The sequence below is a fragment of the Lygodium microphyllum genome, chromosome 13, assembly GCF_053477565.2.
Source record: "Lygodium microphyllum isolate KBCC chromosome 13, Lygodium_microphyllum_v1.1.10, whole genome shotgun sequence".
In the NCBI taxonomy this organism is placed as follows: domain Eukaryota; kingdom Viridiplantae; phylum Streptophyta; class Polypodiopsida; order Schizaeales; family Lygodiaceae; genus Lygodium; species Lygodium microphyllum.
The window spans coordinates 81,112,393-81,134,471 of NC_141147.1; the positions used below are offsets into that span (position 1 = coordinate 81,112,393).

Genomic DNA, 22,079 nt, shown 5'->3' on the forward strand with positions numbered 1-22,079 from the left:
TCAAACAATTCAAGAAAGAAAAAAAAAATGATAACAAAAACAAATTATTTGTCATAACGTAGACAAAATGGAAAACAATGAAGGTCTTGATGTTCAAGATCACGAGACATATCTTAATCAGCGTGTCCCATGTCCTTGCTCTCAATGCAAGTTGGCAATTCGACGAAAACGTCGATTGTCTATAGAATACGTACGACGCTTCGGCGAGTTTCAATATGAGATCATTGATCATGCGATCTTGGATTTTCAGCAAATGGTAAGAAAAGTTAATATCAATCATGCATTGTACTCGCAAGCTAATTGAATACCATATACAAAAAGATTGGGTGTGGCTGGTAAATTTTCTATCTAGGGAGGTAACATCTCATCCCAAGAAGGAGTACACCCTTTGCGGCCAATTAGAACAGTTCGTCGGCCTGTGACGGATGGAGTGTCTGAGCCAATTCACCACTTGGAAGGTATTACCCAATCTATAACGTCAATACTAGAGGAGACAGATAGCCTTTGAGACTTACCTACAATCTTGGAGCCTCAGATAGAGGCAATGATCGATGCATTAATTCCCATGGATGTCGAGACTTCTGATCCGCTTAGAGAGGAAGTATCCATACCATTATATGATGGGTACCGAGTATCTCACCTAAAGACACTACTTGCACTCCTAAGTGTACAAGCAAAATACTGGTGAAGCAATGAGAGTGTGACTGAGTTGATCAGGTACCTTGTACGTACACTTCCTTGATTTCTTTTCGACACTATCATTAAAAACATTTGTGCTTTTTCAAGGTGTTTTATGATTTTTTTTAAGTTACTGGAGTATCATATATTACTACTTGCAAATACCATGCCTGAGTCTCGTAATGATGCATGACATGTTTTACGAAAGCTTGGCATGGACTACAACAGCATCTATGCATGTATCAACGATTGCATACTGTTTCGAGGAGAATACGAGACTATGAAGGCATGTCCAAAGTGTAATTCTCACAGGTATCCACAGGACTTACAAGGGCAAACCATCCCTCAAAAAGTTCTTAGATACTTTTCACTTATCCCCAGCATAAATCACATGTTTCGTACGTTCGGCATGGTGAGCTTGACAATGTGGCATGCGAAGAATAGGTCCACAAATGGAGTTAACGAATATCAGTGGATTCATGCGCATGGAGCCACATTGACTCTACCTTCCTAGGTTTTGCCCGAGAGCCAAGGAATCTTCCGCTCGGTCTTGCAATGGATGGCGTAAATCCATTTGGTATGCGCTCAACTTCTTACAGTGTGTGGCCTATAGTCCTTATCAACTACAATATCCCTCCATGGCCTTCTATGAAGAAAGGACATCTCATCCTTAGCTTACTCGTCCCTGGCCGCTACAAAGTCAAAAATATGGATGTGTATCCTCGTCCATTAGTTGATGAGCTTAAGATTTTGTGGAAGGACGGGGTCACCGTGCAAGATATGAGCAAGCGCGATGGTCGACGATCCACCAATATTCAAGCCATTCTTATGTGGACGATGCATGACTTTCCGGGATTCAAAGAGTGCTCAAGTAAATAAGCTTCCATTCTCGTTGGTAATATCTATCATAGCTCGTTCAAGTATGTATTCACTGGATAGAGGTATTGGGACAGGTCTGGTTACCTCAAGTTAACATATATGTCCATTGTGCGGGTCACAGTTAGACTCCCGAAGGTCACAAACCATGAAGAATATGATACATCAAGGATACGTCACTTTCTTGTCAGAGGGTCATGAACTCAATGAAGGTTTTCTTGGACGACCTCTAACACATATAAATGCCCAAAGCTGGTACGAGTTGAAAATGGTTCACACGGAGTCATATCCAAACGGAATGCGACGGTTCTCGGTTTTCTACGAGTTGCCATATTGGATCCACTTACAGATCAACTACTTGTTGGATCCCATGCATATTTTCAAGAACATGGACAGCTTGCTATGGGACCACATCACAGGAAAGAGAGACACTATAGGGGCACGAATGGATTTGAAGGAGGTAGGCAAGATGGAGGCGCTTTAGCCGCAGTCGAGTGTTGATGGTCACGTGCAGCTACCTCGCGCTCCTTGGGTTTTGTCCACTAAAGAAGAGCGCATTGTGAAGCAAATAGTCAAGTCTATCCGCACTCCGATGTATATGATGTGTTCTCTCAGGTCTGCGTTTTCTAAAGACGATCAATTATCAGGGCTAAAATCCCATGATTGGCATAAGATATGTCAGGTTTGTACTACGAATGGATTATAAGTGGCTTGTACATTTTTCTATTTAGAGTGTGGTCATTGTTCATAATGCTTTCTCATTTGTGGCAATTTGTACTATCGATCGCGATCGCATGATGCCGCAGGATGCCTTACTCTAGAAATATGCAGGGCCATTTACAGATTGTCGACTTTAGTGCAATGGATCTCACAGAAGGAGATTAAGATGCCCTCTATTGAATTCGCAAGGTGGAGAGCAATGAAGACGATCTGTCTCTTTGAGAAATACATGCCTACCAACGTACTCACGATACAAATCTACCTTTTTGAGCATCTTATAGATGAAGTGGAGACTATTGGACATGTCCATATGCGATGGATGTTCTTCTTGGAGCGCTTCATGAAAACCCTAAAAGGCTTTATGCGACAACGAGCTCGACCAGAAAGTAGCATGGCTAAAGGTTGGTTGGTGTTTGAGGCACTAGTGCATATTTCACAATGGTTACCAACAGTGGATCCAGACAACAGTATGCTATGGTCGCTGAAAGACGATGATAGACTGACTAGAGATGTGGTGGTTGAAAATGGGGTAGAAAAAATAAAGGATATTGCAATGGAGGAGAAAGTAAATCGCTTTTGTATGTTGCACCATGCCTCTATGGAGACGTGGCTCGCCAGGTACCAACAAGCTAGGCAAGATCCGGAGAAAGTGTAATCTAAATTTTGACGTAGTACGCGCCATCGACGGATTCGATATCCTGAGAGCATGGAGAAGATGTCGCGGTTTATGTCAACATGATGGTTGCATGGAGCTTTGACCGCAGCGTCTCGCGAAGGGGCAGATGTCTCAACCGAGGAGTGGGAATTCTTGAGGGGATGTAGTCCAAAGGTGATGGCGTATTTAGGATTTGTCGTATCTATATTTTATATGCGACAACTAATTGAATGTTTCAATGTATAGTACAAAATATATAGTGCAAGGTGGTCGCGCGGACGACATTTTCACATGGAGCGTATTGACAAAATGCACTCCACAATAGACTGTGGTATTATGGCAAGGTTCGAGCAAGAGAGCCGACGATGAGTAACTAATCCAAACACGGTTATAGATGAGATGGAGTATTTTGGGAACTTGCAAAGTATTATTACGGTGGATTACCATAGCTTCTCCATGATACTATTCGATGTGTGCAGTGGTTCAAAATGATACTTGAAGGAGCTGGAGCAACAGTTTGATGAGGTCCATCTGAATTTTTCGAAATAGATTTCGAAAAAAAATGGACACATTTTCGCGACACCTTTGTGTTACCGGCCCATTGTGAACAGGTGCATGAACTCATTTGTTTATTAATTGTATTACAACATGGTACATATTACAATAGTTAAATCTCTCTTGTACGTGTTTGTGAACAGGTAATATTCTATCCAAACCCCCGACAACCTCAATGGTGGTATATTATACCTTCAACTCCCTGAAGTGCGAGAGTATATAATCAAAGCGATGTTCCAAGCATAAATGAGGACAATATGCAAATAGATGGGTCAATATTGCAAGGGGTGGAGGCCACCGAAAGCTTGGAGCATATAGAGGAGCCAACATCGAGTAACAATGATGGAAATATAGGAGTCCAAGAATTCTTTGAGAAAGAGATAGACTCATCTTTTTGTGGTGGCGTGTCTATCAACCTTCTAGTGTATACCGAGTTGTGTCAGGAAATTGACATGGGACCATAGGATACTTCATACTTGGAGCATTCACTTACTCAATTCGTTGACTAATCGCTTATAATGATACATAATATATTCATTTTAAGTAAAATTATTTTTTTAAGATTTATATTACCGTACTTTGTATGATTTAAATTGATTATACTAATATCATTTTTTTTCTGTGCAGGTGACCTTTGTGGATACTTAGATCATCAGGATGAGTCGAGGGATGAGCGATGAGGAATTGCAGGATATCTTCACCCGCATGTCTCCAGATTAGATGGCGAGATTCAGAGACATGGCGGACCAAGAGTTGTCTCGAACATCGTCAGGCCGCTCTATTAGATCTACTTCGGCGCGATTAGATGCTTCAAGCAGACAAGGTTGATGCTCCAGACTTGGGCCAGACGGAGTGAGTGCTTCAGGGTCAGGGGGATGCTACAAAGATATGGATACAGTGAGCCCGCGGTCGGCTCGGGATACAAGTGCTACTCCTCGCTCTCGTGGCGGTTCCAGAGAGCGTGGCTCAGATGGTTGCTGTGAAGGCACGGACGCGGTGTCTTCGTCTCGTCGTTCTACTGGAGTTACATCATCTCCAGGATTTATCACACGTGTGGGGACGTCTACTCCAGTCACTCCGACTTTTGCTTAGTCATCCGCAGCAGGTGACACCCCTATGGGTGCTACTCCGATAGATACTACCCCAGTTGGTACACCAGATGTACAAGGGTCTCCTGGATATGCCCAGGAGCGTGGTCGCAGGTGGGAGAGGATCCATCTTAAGCATAACCCAAAGGGGTATGCCTACCTTGTAGATGATAGGTCAGGAGCCATCATCATGAATGATGAGGAAAGGAGAGTGATGGCTCGCATGAGAGAGTTGTGACAAGAAGTTTTTCAGCACAACGTCTTGGATCATTAAAAAAACGTACCGGAGGGAAGCAAGGACTATATAGTAGCATCCTTACATAAGAAGTTTTCGGTACCAGCCACAGGAGTTAGGTTTTCTACGGACTGAATGATAGAGTGCATGCATGCATATATGTCACACAGACGATCAAACGCACGCAAGGCACTCAGGAATGGGGCTACAGAGTCCGAGTGGCTAGATGCAGATGACTGGCGCTGACTGAGAGATGAAACTACAGATTCTCCAGGATGTTAGAGCCAGCAATGCGAGGCGGCGAGGGCATGACTAAAGGCCGGAGTGGTCCATCATCTTAGGAGTAGCGGCCACAGGACATATCTGGAGGACTTTGTAAGTTTTTCTTTTGTTTTTCTTGCTTATTTTTTTGCAATATCCTTTGTACTGACAATCGTGTTTCTAACAGTTAGTATTTTGTTTCCTTTGCAACACTCCATTACAAATCGCGATCCGACCGGCCTTGAGACTCGATATGTAGAGAGGCATGGTCTCACTGCATTAATCAACCGATTGTATGGACGCGGCGGCCCTGTAAGTCACTCATCTTTCTTGTCCGTAGTTACTATGTTTAATTAGAATGCTTCTTGCTTATTTTTTTGCAATATCCTTTGTACTGACAATCGTGTTTCTAACAGTTAGTATTTTGTTTCCTTTGCAACACTCCATTACAAATCGCGATCCGACCGGCCTTGAGACTCGATATGTAGAGAGGCATGGTCTCACTGCATTAATCAACCGATTGTATGGACGTGGAGGGCCCTGTAAGTCACTCATCTTTTTTGTCCGTAGTTACTATGTTTAATTAGAATGCATTATTGTATAGTGGATTGATGTGTAGTTGTTTCTTTTTCTGCAGAGTCCGTTCGATGCTCCTTTGCGGCAGGACGATCTTTCTAATGGCAAGGATCTATAGCACACCCTTGGATCCCTAGAGCTCACACACCCTTCTTTTTTGGTCACATGATCTATGTAGACATTTTCTATGTAGTAGTGATATCTTGCTATGATTGTACCAATCTCTTTCATTATGCGATCATGTATTTATTTCATGTATCAGTGTTATGATTTAAGTACACTTTGTCTTTATTTACATGAGCATTGTACACATTGCAAAAACTATTTTGTATGACCCAAATAAAGCACATAGTGCTGGATGTGGCAAGTTGCCCTACCACCAAAAAAAAAATCTCTATTACCATCGCTATTAGCGTCACAAATTTACCTACACGCATCGTTATTGGTGTCGTTATTAGCGTCGTTATCTGCGTCGGTAGTGACGCTGATACCGATGCAAATAGCGACGTTGATAATGACGCTAATACCGACTATTCTATGGTGTCACCAATAATGACACTTTTTGCGACAGCGGGAAAAATTTTCTTTATTTACATTTTTGTTGCTTTTAACGTCAGTATAAGGCCTATATCTTGTAGTGTATCAACATTTTTTTTATAGACTACTAAAAAACTAGGCATTCAATTAAAGGAATTATTGTATGAGAGTGATGATTCTCATAAGGAGAGTGTTCTAGTATGCTCAAATGTTATTTAGCACACACATCTAGCTCGATATGAGAAGAGTGGCACACTTGTCCTTATAGCTCATAGTTACTTTTCTAGGCCCCATTGGGCTTGGGCTACTATAGAGAATGTGGTTAAAATTGGTGAGAGGGCTACTCCATGTATTGCTTTATTAGACCATGGCTTTGAGATTAATGTGATTGTATGTAGAGTTTATGAGAGTGAGAGATGACTAGTGGATGTGGGTCAAGGTTGTCACATGAGAGCGGCCAACAACATAGCACGAGATTTGTATGTAGCATATTCCAATATTCTATATCAATAGGACCGTGATATGTACGATGAATTTTATTTTTTTGTATAATCTACATGTTTGTATGAAGTTATATTGGGATAGCCTTTCATTATAAAGACCCACATGGAGACAAAGGTGATGAACAATGGCTTCGCTTGTACACGAGTCCTTAGCAATAGCAAAGATGGGATTAGAGCGGTGCAGTTTATGACCGTATGTATCAATCATCCAAGGAGCATGGACTATTTGCGGGATGCTCCTTTACCAAGGGTTGATATGGAATTTCGCATTAGGGCCAAAAACACTTTAAAAAAGACACTTGTAAGAAAATGATTAAGTTGCTAATTAGTTGAGATTTTGGAAGAATGAAACCGCCAAAGTTGGTTACTCATATATGTTTAATGAAAGAATATTGAATTCATTGAAGAGGTCAGCCATTAATTGTCTCTCATCTTTAGTTTATGTCAGGGTTACCTTTTCGGCCATTTTTGTCTTAGAACTTGGGAGAATTTATATTTTTGAGAAATGTCCACCTATATCACATTTGTTTACTCTCACACCTTCTTTTCATACACTCTTTCTCCATTCTCTTCTTTGTGCTCACTTTCTTATCATTATGAGATTCATTTGTCGTCGATCTGCTAAAATGTTTAGCAATACCTCTGCAAGTAATACAGATGCGAGTGCATGCAAGTACAAACTTACCATCCAACTAGATCTAATTTATTCATTTTGGAGAAATATACATTGTCAAGTACTAACAAATGAGATGGAGGCCAATAGATTGCAAACTCAAGAAAAGAAACATATAGATTTGTGGGTGGATGGAAATATTTATCCCAAGGATCCTTCAATAGGTAAACCTCCTAATTTTTTAAGTATTCATGACTACGTGAGATATGTTGGGGAAGGTTATAATGGGATGCTTGGCTATTGTAAAAGGTTGTACTTTGCATCTTACACATACATAGCTCAAATAAATGAAATGAGAAAAGTATTATTTATTGTAGAGACAAGCATTTTTGAGCTTACAAATAAGATTGATGTTCTAGAAAATGCTAATAAGTCATTACAAGACAAGCTAGCACACTCAAAGAAAACTCCAATAGGATTCAAAGAGAGAAAGAGACCATTAAAAAATATAACTAGCTTGTGTGAGACATTAAAGAAAAAATTTTGAATCTTGCAAATAAATATGTCTCTAACATATTGGAGCCCCAAGAGGAACACCAAGGAAAAGGAAATTCTCTTGTAAGAAAATCTATCTTGTAACATCAACAAGCTTCTTTATTAAGTTTTATATGATCACAATGAAGAAAAGAACACCAGGCACAACAAATCTTCATGTAGCATCATGTAGATCTCCCACAGATTTGATAGAATCAACCATATTCTTCAATATCTTCACAAAATCCATCAATAGAACAAATAAAGCAAAGGAATACACTATCTTTGAATGGAAATACATCACATAGTATTCATCTTCAATATCTTTATAGTCTTCTCTCTCAATCTCTCATATACAATCACTCTGTTTTGATAGATTTGGCTATCTCTGACTTTCTCTCTCTCTCTCCATCAATAATACATCATATCCTCTCTACAATCTCTCATAATCACTCACAATAATCCTTCTTAGGTCGTGGATACCCCTCCCAAGAGGTATGTCTGATACAAAGAGTCACCAGAGCCACTACAGTGTCCTTTCATAGCTCACCACTGTCACTTCACTCCAGTCTTTACTTGAGTCTTCAGCAGCTACTTCTTTGACTTCTTTTAGCTCTTTTGCACTTGTATTCACCTCTTTCCAAGGCTAGAAAACTTTCCCAAGCTACACTCTCATCCATCAGAACACATACAAAAGCATACAGAAGGTCTACAGAAGCTCATCAGAAGCTCATCAAAGAGTTACAGAAGGTCAACAGAAAGCATCAGAACCACATAACTCATACCAAAACCATTTCAAACCATCAACAATCACTCAATAAGCTTTCAAACAATCTCAAACCCTATCAATCAATACTCCATCCCTCCTTTCAGAGAGAAAACAAAACAAAACAAAAGCTCAACAGAACCAATCAGGACCAATCAGAACATCATCAGAACTTCCCATCTCTACTAATAAATATCATGAGCTTAATAAAACTATTCCAACCTATTCAAAACACTCTCAAACACCAATCAATCATCTCATAAAATCAACCATTCAGCTCTCAAAAACAACAAAAATCAGCCAAAAAACAAGTCATTTCAACACTCAACACATGTCAGGCATTAATATTTGAGAGAGTGAGGAGAGAATCGGTCTTTTAAAAGAGACCATGAATAAGTGATATTTTGAGGATTCTTAAGTCACCTCAGAATATGGATTTAAGAGGCCCAACTCTCAAAGAATTGGTCAAGGACTTAAAGGAAACAGTAAAACCAAATGAAATTGTAGAGACATGTGATATTCTGGGCATTAGTCGAAAAGGTTATCGTGCTATCTCAAGATTATGGTTTAAAAATCTAAAATATAATAGAATAACTGCATTTGGATTGCCTCATGCCCTTAGAGTATCAGTTGCAAGGACTACCATGAATCGTAAGATTCCACATGTTTTTGGAAAATACATTCATATTGAAGCGTCCATGCCATATGAAAAGACAAAAAGAAAATCTAATTTTGAATACAATGCATTTAACAATATATGGATTGATCTAAAAAGAGTACAGATTGCAATGGTTCACATGTATAGACTCACGTTAGAGAAATGTCGGTGTTTTGAAGTTTGCCTTGAAGTTAGATAAAGTACAGATTCAAAACGGACAAAAGATGAAAAGAGTCAGTAATTGCATCATGAACAAGGTATTAGACTACAGCAATGGTGGGGATCAAGCACCAGTGCATAAGTTTTAGTCTAAGATGGAGATTTGGTGAGTTGGTGCAGCTCAAGTACCAATTGAGAATCATAAAACATTGAAATGATTATTCACTCATATAGATATTCCAAACATTATTAAGTCTCAAAGTGAAGGAGAAATGTTGGTTGTTGATGGGGTTGGTAATTTTAATGTGGAATGGCACATGAGTGCTGACTTGAAAACTATCAAATGTATGCTTGGAATATGTAATGGAGCAAATGCAAAATATCCTTGTATTTATTACATGGAAAGTGTTGGGTCTAAAGATTGGAGCAACTTGCACTCTGCAAGAAGAGCCCCAACTAGAAACTCTATAGTTCTAAGTAAAAATAAAAACAAGGAAGATATATAGGATCCCATTCTTTCAATTCCTCTTACAAATGTTTATGTATGTACTTTGCATACAAAGATTAGAATTATTGATAAACTTCTCAGGTTGCATCCCAACTATGCATGCTCAATTAAGCCCTTGTCTTTATCGAATGAGTGTATTGACAAATATAAGGCATTACTCTTCAAAATGGGTTTTCATGGAGGTCAAGTTCACTTAAGAAAATATCCAACACTTTCAAGAAAAACAAGAGATATCTTGGTTGATGTCTCAATGGAAGGCTCAAAAGCTAGACGCTTTTTAGGAAACCATATAGGAAAATAGGTGAGCATTACTTGGGAGCATTGAAGAGAGCTATGTGGGATAACGACAAACATTGTAAACACACCACAACTTGCATTTCTAAGGATGGAGGTTTGGAGACACCTTGATGTCTTCCTAAATCTCCTCAAGAAACAAAAGACAATCTACACGTATCCAGAAGAGTTCAAATGTTTGATTACAAATCTTGTTCAAGCAATAAAGGAGGCATGGGAAGAAAAGGATATCACACTTTATTTGGTAATAGAGAATATTTACTCTTTTGAATTTGCAGCATATCCTTCATATCCATGGGTCTTACTTTGTGTGGAGAAGCAAGGCCCCTTAGCAACTTATAGTGGCCAAGGCATGGAAAAATCTCAGTATGAAGCACATACAAGTCTTTTTCAAAGCACAAGACATGGAGGAGTTACAAAAATCAATGCTCTTGAGAAGCTATTCAATTGGTTCTTTCGATGTCAGCTTCAAAGAATGAATACTAAAGATGACAACGAAACTTGAGAATTCATAGTATTTTTCAAGAAACAAAAGTACAAAGCTAGCTCTCAAGAGCATTTGCATCTTCCTCCCCCCTTCGTGATCTTTCCTTTATAACATAGAAATTTTCTTCTCTTATAGCCAACTATTGATTTTATATCAGTTCAATTTGCTGCCAAAGCATAAGATAAGAGGGCCAGAAAGTATCCTGCTCTAGAAGCATAGAAACCAGGACCATAACCAAAAATCCTAATTGCCACAATCTTCTCCAGAAACATCACCTTGTATGCATTGTATTGTAACACAGAGAAACTAAGTAGCCTTCTAAGTGCCTTGATACATTGTATAGGCCATGTTGCTTCCTCTAAGAAGATGTTATGAAATACCAAGGAAACACGCAGATCAATATTTGCTAAGTAATGGCCAAGTGCAACATCTTTCATTGAACTAATACCAGCTCTCGTCCCAAGAAGTTATCAAAATCTTCAATCTCCAACTGCAAAAAAAAAAAGATGAATGTCAAATGAATGTTGAAATCAAACATATTGATGTATCTTACAGAATTTGAGATAATAGTAGCAATTGATTTTCATCATTCTCTAGCTTAGTTGGATCCCATATGTTAATTGATGATTGTGCCTCATTGGTATCTTCCATCTCTTTAACATACTCCGACTCTTCTCTTCCAAAATTGAAAATTCCAAGTCGGTCTTGAAGGCCATGGAACTCCTCTTCAGTAATCCCATACTCTTTCTCAGCATTCTTTGCCTTATTAAAACAAAGAGAAAGGGTATCCCCTGCTTCAATAAACTTGTCGTCCGTAATTTCAATGTCAAGTTTAACTCTTCTTTTGATTCATTTTGGACATCAACAATGCCAGTTTGCAGCATTAGAAGCCTCTGCATGATCGCTAAATAATAATCCTCCCTGAGATTGAAGAGCCTTTGGATGTCTAATAGCAATATGTATTCCTTATCCTTGGTAGGGAAAGTTGGAAGTGAAGGAACAGTATAGAAAGAAGAGTCACATACAATATCTGCATTTTCATGGTTTTCTTCAATAATGGTCTCAGCTTTGAATTGGGCAACATCTAGTTTGCCAACAATATATGCTTCTTGCTCACAGTCCAAACATTCCTCTACATCCTTGTCATTTGCCACCTTGTCCAAAAGGCAGAAGCTGGAACATTTTTGGACCCTCTAATTGTTGTTCATGAGAGTTAATAGGATATTTAACAAGAGTATACAGAATGAATGCAGCTACTTTTGACATTAGCCTACATTTCCTAGAATGACCAGAACAGAACAAATCTAGGGCACAAAACCTGTCAAGAGAATGAGAAGTACACTTTCTTGAAAACAAAGCCTTCTCTGAAGGTGAGCTTCCAATAGGTATATGAACATATTCCTTTGCATCCTTTTCAACCATAGGAAATGCAAGGCCTTCAAACTCAGCAAACCTCCAAAAAAAACTTATTGCAAGAGTTCAAGACATGGTCAATATCCTAGTCAGGGTTGAAAATATCCTTTGCAGTTTCATAATAAGATAACTCTATGCCATTCTGAAGAAGAAAGTCTAGGAGCCTTTCTAAGAGGGAAACCTATGTGATTCGAGACAATCAAGAAACTTCAATGGTGACTTGCCTTTGACTGGAGACTTCCTAGGCATTCCCACACTTGCTGCTGAACAAGGAGAGGAAGCAATGGGAATTTTAGGGGAGAAGGTAGGACAACCAAAAGCCCTTCACCCTGATGACAATCTTCTTGTTTTCCTATTAGGGGTGACCTACTCTTGGGAGCTTGCAACATCCTTTGGTTTAGACATGAGTGAAAGTACGATACAACACGAAAGGGTGCACCCAACCTCACAAATAATGCCTCCTTGGTTCGTATGGGGGGATCCACGATACTATGCGAAAGGGTGATTTTCCAAACAATGAGGAAGCCCACTTGCTTCATATCAAGGAGTGCACAATACGGAGCGAATTGACAAATCGGACAACACTTGAAAACAATCCTCGCTTTGTATCATTGAAAAGTAAAAAGGCACAATACAGTATGAGAACATACGTAAAATAGTAGGAGGAGCTCAAATCTAGCTAGGCTTGATGATTTTCTAAAAAACCATAAATACCTAATTACATGTATATATAGATAAGGACAAGGATTTGCCATGTGGATGGCCCTCGCAAACCCTAGCCAATTATACAATGCCACATGTCGTCTATCCCACAAGTATAAAAGACCGATGCCGACTTACGTGGCTCACTTTTCACATCCACGACTGCGAATGACGATAAGGAGCGAGTGACCTCTTGCACTACCAACGATCTTTCACCATCGCCCCGTATCAGTTAATCCCGTTTCAAGGCTAAAAGAGCTGTACTTTTCAGGATTCAGAACAGAGGTACGACATGAATACGTTCGGTGTGCTATCTCAGTTTGCCTTATTTGCACCGTATCTCAACTTTCTTCTTGTATCTTGTCCAATATCATTAGTCTTTCCACCGTATGCCTTGCGAGTCACCTTCTATCTACAGATACGGCATGAGTAGACAACCTTCAATATAGCACTCGAGTGCATTCACAACGTATCTATCATTCACAAAAATGTTGAGCCAAATGAGTGTTGCTTCACACCGTGTGCCTTGCAAGTCAATTTCTATTTGCAAAATACGGTGCGAGTAGACAACCTTCAATAAACTGCTCAAGTGTGTTCGCACCGTATCTGTCATATTCACAAAAACATTAGCCGAACGAGTGTTCCTTTGTGCATCTTGTCTAATCATTAGTCTTTGCGTCGTATCGGCCATGCAAATCACCTTCTCTCTGCATATACGGTGCCAATAGACAACCTTGAATATGCCACTCGAGTATGTTCATGTCGTACCTGTCGTTAGCAAAAATGTTGAGCCAAATGAGTGGTCCACAAATACGACGTGAATGGATGGCTTCCAATCGTGCACTCATTTCTATTCACGCCATATTTTTTGTTCATCTCCCTGTTTGTTTTGCAAATATGATGCGAATGGATCACCTTCCATTTTGGGTTTTTCTCCCTTCACGCTGTATCTGATGTGACAGCCTTTGATTTGTGTTTTAGTTTTTTGATTTGTGCTTTAAGTTTTTGATTTGTGTCATTTTCCAACATGTGATGGCCAGGGCAAAGCAGACTGCAAGGAAGGTGTATATAGACAGTAAGGACAGTGAGGAAGAGACAAGGCCATCAGTGGATTCTCAAGCTTTCCCTCCTAAGATCCCTCCTACCCCTAGTTTTCCTCGGTCTCCTGTCATGAAATCAAAGCAATCTAGTGCACAGACTATGTGTTCTCCCCCTGCCCATAGTAAGCTTCATTTTGTTGACAACCAACCCTGTGACCTTGCTAAATAGTCCTCTCCTACAACTACCAAGTTTCCAACCTCCCCTAGAGCCCCTATTCAGCAAACAGAGCAACATGGACCCTCTTATGCCCGTGGAGAATAGCCTTCCAAGTTTAAGAGAAAAGAAAGTCTAGATTTTATTATATTCAGACATGTTTTAGTGAGATAAGGAAGGCACAAAGAGCTACATAGCATGTCATTCCAAAGACAACTTTTATCAGAGTTGTCAAAACAAGGACATTTCTTATAGATTATCAAGGATGTCCACCACTGAAGTTGGAATGCAAAAGAAATGGCAGCTTGCAGCCGTTCTTTGTCTTCAAGAGGCAGCTAAAGACTTTGTTATTGAATTTATGAATGATACTTACATTGATGCTGCTCATGCTCATAGGGTAACTTTGATGAACAAATACTTTAGTATGGTCAGCAGAATGAGGTACAAGGTATTGAGGCCCTTGCCCATTACTGATAAAAAAGCCTTTGATATCCTTAATGTTCTGCCAAAATTTTCTAGGAGAGCGAAAGGGCCATTGATCGAGGAGGTGACACATTTATACCCAACAAAGACTACGTCCCAACAAGTGTCTGTCCAACAAGAACAACCACAAGAGGTTATAGAGTTAGAGGATGAAGTTTGCAAGAGGAAAAGCATTTTCCTTAGCCCTGTCAATCTAAAGAGAATGGGGGAGGTATACATGCAAAAGGTTGTGAATGTCTCTTGCACTTCTTCAGAAGAGGACTATCTAAGTATATCCCCTGATGAGAACATTATATTGGAGAATATAGGAATTTTCCATAAGTTTGGGACACGTGGTCAAATCTTTGGATTTGTCATAACTTACACAATATAACTCCAAATTGAGCGCTCTATAGCTCAATAGATTCCATTTTTCAAGCGCTTTCCAATGATAGGTCACATCATATGGTTTTGAGAGACTTATGGGCATGTTATCCGAGTGCCACCTTTTTAGTATTCAAAAAATGGAAATTGGGAGATTCCCAAACTCAGTAATATTGTGTTTAAGGACAAATCCATGCTTGTTAAGAAAGATATTCAATTGTCAGATTTTGTAGTCTTTGTTGCATAAGGTAAGACATTTTGACTCAAATTTTTTACTATACGGAATGATGGTGTTGTTCATTGCAAATGACGTTCCTTTGTTTTTACTATTGGTTTTAGGGCATTGATTGCTTCTCTCAAGCAAGAAATCTCTAAAACTATACTTATTGTTGATCCACTGTTATTAGTGGAATCGTTTTTGAGATCTCGTTCAAACATAGAAATATTTTTCAAAACGTTTGATCCAATCACAAACTACCTTTTTTTTTCCTTACGTCGAAAGGTATGCAATTTCACAAAGGGATTAATGTATATTTCTTTGTTGTATGCATTTCATACTAACATATCACTTTGCAGAGAACATTAGAGCCTAATATATATTGATATTCTCACTAGAGAAATTATCATTATGAACTCTCTTAGTGGTATCCACGGCCAAGCAAAAATGTGTGTTGAATAGAATAATGCTTACTTTTTTATTTATTATTTATTTTATTTTATTGTCTATTTTAGTAACATGTTTCCATTTACAGTGATGGCAGGCTTATGGCTACCTTTTTGGACACCACATATGACGATATTGCTTATCCTCAAAAACCATATAGATTTCTCCAACAAGAAGTGCCCTTCCAAAATGATGCGCATTCTTGTGGATGGAGGGTAATTTCAAATGTTTGTAGGACAATAGATTCAAAGATTCTCAAGATAGATGGGGTTAATGTAAGTATTTTTCACGTTTTTTTTAGCAACTTGTCTTTGAGTTTTCCAACTTACTACAATTTTTCTTTGCAGTGCCAAGATTATTGTGATTCATACACATGGTGAATAAGGGAAAGACGTATTGAGTTGATTTTGGATAGGGCAATCATGCCAGTCGACCTCGACTCCCCTCCACTAAAATCCTCAATTAAGAGTAAGGAGAAGGTGAAGGGCAAGTCAACTAGAAAGACTAGTAAGGTAAACTCCAAAAAGAAAGAAATGCCAACACTTTCTCGTCCATCTCCTCATCAACCCCTGAAGAGAAGAGGCCCCCTATCCAAGACAAATTCTTTTAGTAACCAAAGAAAAAAGCCACTGTAAGGAGATTAAATATCTTTGCATAAAGTGATGAAGAAGTTATAAAGCTAAAAGAATACAAATAGATGCAAATGAAGCAAGATCCTTGTATATTTACACTTCAATTTTATAACTATTGATTCAATGAAAAGTTTTTTGTCATATGTAAATGTAATCAATGTTTTCATATTTATGGCTCGAAGCTTAAAATTGTGGGAGGCAAGCAACTCATACAAGAAAAAGAGTGTTCAGCTCTTTTTCCAATTGTTTTACCATTTACTTTGAACTTATATTTAGGGGACGTACACTCTAGCATCTCTAAGCCTTACATCTTTAAGACTCCAATTGGAAGTGATATTTACCTCCTTTGCACCTTAAGTTGAAGGGCATGCAATCTATATTAGAATCCAAGGAAATCCAAATGCCTAGTTTAAGTTTGTATCTCCTATAATCAAAGCCCAAAGCAAGAGTTTGTCGTGCAATATTATAACACACAGACAAGGATTGGGGACATACAATACACCTCATGGTGTCACCCTTATGGTCAACCTCTCTAGATTTCCAATGCCTTCCTATAATGTTGTCTAGTTCTGCTTCTGCAAAATTTCTACTTGGCCAAGATACTTTTGTTCTTTGTAAGTTTGCTATTTTGACGCAGCCCACAAAGATATGTAAGGTATAAACCATGACAGGCGTATTCTTCTTGAGATCCTTCTAACTGTCATGGACTTTTGAATATCTTGACATATTTTGAATTTAAACCTATGCATCATTGCCTTATCTCAGGAACCTCCCAAATTAGAGATGAGAAACTTGGCAATGGTAAATCCTTGATATGTCCATATATACCCTCTCTAGAGGGAACCACATAATGTGCATAATATATAAAAATTCTTCTCTCACCAAAAGAACAGACGGTCTCATCAGCATAGATAATGTCTGCAAATGCCTTATGAATCACATTGAAAGTTCCACTCAAGCTCTCCACAGGTTGCCATTCAGTACTTGTTAACATAAATGTATCTACAACCAAGAATTCGATATTAATACTTGCTTAAATGAAAAAAATATCACATATGTTATCATTTTAAGACTTATAATGTGTCTGTTGGCAAACACGTTCGTTAGAAGACAAGTGCATATCCTTGGCCATGTAAACATGTTGCACTTTGACAAACCACCCTTCATGCGTAATTTTAAAAGCAATGATATGTCCCTTCCAATGATGTTTTATATCCTCTCTTTTTCTTCTTTTCACCTTGTGAGAGCCCTTGCAAGAGGGCAACATGGTAACCCAATCATTTATGTAAAAGTTTTTGGGCTCCCAATTTCCATCTACTCCTTGGCTATGGACAATGTAGGCGTTTATTAAATGAGAAGGGCGCCTTTTGGATGCCATACTTAGATTGAATTCGGAGAGAAAGAAGCTCACTCAGAAATGCAAATGAGCAGAGAAAGAAGCTAACTAAGAAAGGTGAATGAACTCAAAAGGAATATTAAGAAGACTAATGAAGATATATTGGGGGTGCCAAAAGCTCCCGACTTTCAAAAAAATCATTATTAACTTTACAACATCTTTATCATGTCCTTTGTCAGATTTTATAAGTAAATAAGGACTTTGGGACTACCAAAACATGTTAGAATTTGGAGATTTTGGCTAAAAGAGAGGAGAGAATCACGAAGTGGACTCTACTATCTCCAAAAAGGAGGAGACAAGAATACCATATTCTTGCACACATGGAAAAATCTCTTTGGTCCTTTCCTTAATCCCGTGATTAACAAAATTGCATTTTTTTGAAGTGTTTTTTTGCCCTAATGGCGAGGTGCCCTTATCTTACAAGACAACAAGGGCACATGGTGGGCTCAAATCTCACCTCTTGGTAGTAGTGTATTTGCGTCTAGTTTTATTGGTTTTTATGCAAATAGTTCAGTCTCTTATTAGAAGGTTTTTGATATATCAAAGATTGCTAGGCAGTACATGTGAAAAAGGACAAGGGTATTCATGGAGACATACATCTTACAAGATGATGATGAGATAGATGTTTGTTTGATATTTGTATTGCACAGATATAGTTGCAGCTGAGGCCATGCTAAGAACTAGTGACTCAGATTGTTCTACTAAGATCTTAGTGCATTCTTTGGAGATGTACTATGACATTGTTACATTTATCCAGGTAGAGGTCGAGATCGCTCAGCCAAATGAGTCTCAAGTTGTCAAGGTTCAATCTATAGAGTTAGAGCCAAAGAACATATAGAGGCCAAGTACAAGACTGTGAACAAGAAAGTTAAACGAGTTGCAAGTCCACTACCCTCACATAGTGAGGATTAGATGAGGAGGGCCATAGGGCAACCAAGTTTGTGAGATCTTGGATAGATTAGTCACAATTTTTCAACAAAGACTTTAGTAGAGTTGAAAGTTGGAAATGATGAGTTTTTGCTTCCTATAGAGAAGCCGTGCTTTATGGATATATTGGAAAAGCATAGAAGGGCATTTTGCTTTTTGTACTGAAAAGATTGGGTGTATCAATCCATGGTAGTAAATAAATAAGATAATGAATGCATTAGATTGGGTGTATTGATCCAATGGTAGTAAATGACATAGAGTAAATAAATAAGATAATGAATGCTATACAGTAAATGACATCTATAAGAATTATTTTGATAGATATTTTTGTGAAATGTGAGATATATTACATTTGAATAAAGATATACAAAGATAAGGCATCAATAGTGTAGTGATGCTTTCAATCCTAAAATTAGTCTACATTAGAATCAAAGTTTTGAGAGGAAGAAATAGAGTCAAGTCCTTTCTATTTCTTCCTACAAATCAAGGGGATAGATCTTAAGAGATTGCTAGAGATAAGATAACATGAGCAGTAGCATCCCACATATCGAGCCACCATTCAAGTATTCAAATCTGATATTGCTACTAAGAATCGAAGTTGAGGATATTGAAATCTAATATTACTATTAAGAATCACAATTGAGGATATGATGAGAAAAGGACTCCCAAGAGCTAATATCAAGTAAAAAGTTATATCCTTCATATTCTTCAAAGCACCATTCAAGTATTGAAATCGGATACTGCTACTAAGAATTGAAGTTGAGGACATTGAAATCTAATATTGCTATTAAGAATCATAGTTGAGGGTATGATGAGAAAAGGACTCCCAAGGGCTAATATCAAGTAAAAAGTTGTATCCTTCATATTCTTCGAAGCATCCTGTACACATGAGATTCTCTTAGTCCTAAAGTGGATATGGTGCACAATACCACTAATACTTTTATCTATTGCTAGGTTAATATTTTTTATATTTTAATGAATTAAAAATTGAACAATAAACATAAAAAAAGAATGAGGTTTACTAGTGGTGGCAGGATTGTTTGAATCGATCTTTTTGTCTCCCAAAAATCAAAGCTTCCTTTCTTCTAATCATAATATGCTACCCTTGTCTTATCCATTAGTGCTTGCTAATAAGTTAACATTACAACACAATATAATGAAAATGTTCTATTTTCAAGTGCCAAGATCAAGGTGAATCTTTTCACTTTCTATTCTATTAGCTTGAGATTCATCCATAGTATACCTATCCCTACCACTTTGTGTCAACAGAATGAGTCTCTTTTATCTATTTTCTTATGAATCAAACTAAAGAGATAGAAGAAAAAGCTTGGATTTGATTGAAACAAAATCTTACTGAATGGATGACTTGGGGGACGATAGGCGGGGATGTCCCAACCCAATCAGGGTTACCAAACACTGACAAGATAATCTCATTTCAAGTCTATGAAGGCCCATATCTCTATAGCTAAGTATACAAGTAAGTGGTGCTAGTCCTCTGGGTAGAGGCTGTTTTGATTATTGATCACCTTCTCAAGAGTATATGAAAGGAGACCAAGGGAGACCAAGGCAAACTAACTATAAGAACCGAGTGTGATTTTAGTGAGAAAATTTATGTCAAAGTATAATCTACTCTAAGACTAAGAAGAGGAGAGAATGATGGTTCAAATGATTATAAACAAAAAAATGAGTGTGCTTTTGGTAGGAAAATGTGATAGCAAAATATTTAACCATTTAAAAAGAAAGAATAATGATCGAAAACTGACCCCGAACATGAGTCAACACCCTTACATATTTAATAGCCTGACCTCTTAAATGAATAATATATTCTCTCATTAATCACATCTGAATGGCCAAATTTGGAGAGTTTATTCTTCTAAAACCTCAACTAATTAGCAACTTAATCATTTTCTTACAAGTGTTGTTTTTGAAACGTTTTTGGTCCTAATGGAGAAGGGTAATATTCACTTTGGAATTTAGTTCTTGAGGCTAAGAGATAGTATTTCCTTTCTTATGCTACTCAAGTTGTACAAGTGCACTTCGTAAATAGGTCTACACAGCTAAGAAAGTTATTTAAAATTGCAAATTTTAGCACTACTAAAACAAACAAAACCTTCGGTGGTCTTTGCTCTTTCACTCGAACTTCGACTAAAAGGGGCAAAGATTACCAAAGGTTTTGTTTGGAAGGCAAGGAAGACTACTTTGACACACCGTTGAAACAACGCACTCTTAAGTGTAATGACAAGAGTAATTAGTCGAGGAGAGAGAGTTGATGTAGTCCATAATCCATGCTATTTTAATATGATGATTCACCATGCAGCTGTACCATTGTAATAAAGCAAGTGTCTTAACAAGTGGTGCTAAACATCATCATTCTTGGAGCCACACTAAGGAGCCAATTTTGTGATATATTTAGCGTCGCCTACAATTAGTTAATTGACAAAAATGGCCCCTTCAAGAATGATGAGGTCTTTTCTATTAGCATTACCTGCTAGGACATTTCCTTTATTACAATGGTATAGCGACATGGTGAACCATTATTGTTCAACCAAACATATGTTTGGTTAGGCCCAATTTCTCATTCCTCATTATGGTATATGACCATACTTCCACTAATACCTCCCTTAGGTGATTGTGCAATACACTTTATACTATACATTTTACCACCTTTATGAAATAATGGTTTGTATGATCTCATAATTGGTTGGCCAAATATTCGAATAATGACAACTAAACATGTCCTTGCCCATTACTAGTATGCCCACCTCATTGCCCTTAATATTGAGTTAGCTTGATTTTGATGTCATAATCTAGAAGTAGCCCTTAGTTGTGCTTAAGAGGATTACACTTGTTTTGTAGGTAACTCCATGAGATTGTTATTATGCCCCAAATATTAGATGATTAACTTGTTCAAACTAGTTCCATGATATTGTTGGTACTTCTAATGAGAAAAACAAAAGTTTGGTTAGCCTTGGCCAAGTAGGTTAGATTACCATGACCTTTGTTTTGGGATGTTTGAATTGTGTTCATTCTCAAATGGGGAAGATGTTTGTCAAGTGATCTAAGTTCAAGTTTTCATCTTCTTAATACAGTGCTAGGAAAAAGGTCAATCGTTATTTGATGTTTTTTTTTATCTTTAATCATTGTATGTAGAAAAACGCTTCTATGTGAAAGTATAAAAGTTAATACATTGAAAAAAGCTTTAAACATTGTGATCGAGAAAAGGTTTAAACACTTTATTGTGCACACTAATTGAAAAGAAGCTTGAGTAAGCCAAATCTCATCAACCTCCAACATTAGAAATCGCCTCGATTACTATTCAAGGTAACATGATTTAGTGGTGAAACTCAATGAGTTTTGCAAAATATAATTATTGACTATTATTCATGTGTATACTGTTAAAGCAAAGAAGAATTATGCCCAAAATTCAAAACAAAATTTCTAAGAACTACAAAAGAAATTTATGTTTACAAAGAATCTAGTCTTTTATATTGTAAGGTCTTCCATTCATGTAGAAATTCTAAACAAGTTGGAATGATGCTATG

The 22,079-nt window shown here is 37.9% G+C and overlaps 1 long non-coding RNA gene across 1 annotated transcript; it reads left to right on the top strand.

Annotated features, from left to right (window-relative positions):
- Window positions 1-3,627: 3,627 nt before the first annotated feature.
- On the top strand, window positions 3,628-5,871 carry LOC148026831 (uncharacterized). The gene is made up of 3 exons (XR_015692782.1): window positions 3,628-5,380; window positions 5,485-5,610; window positions 5,706-5,871. It is a non-coding gene; the product is annotated as an uncharacterized LOC148026831 (long non-coding RNA).
- The last annotated feature ends 16,208 nt before the right edge of the window (window positions 5,872-22,079 follow it).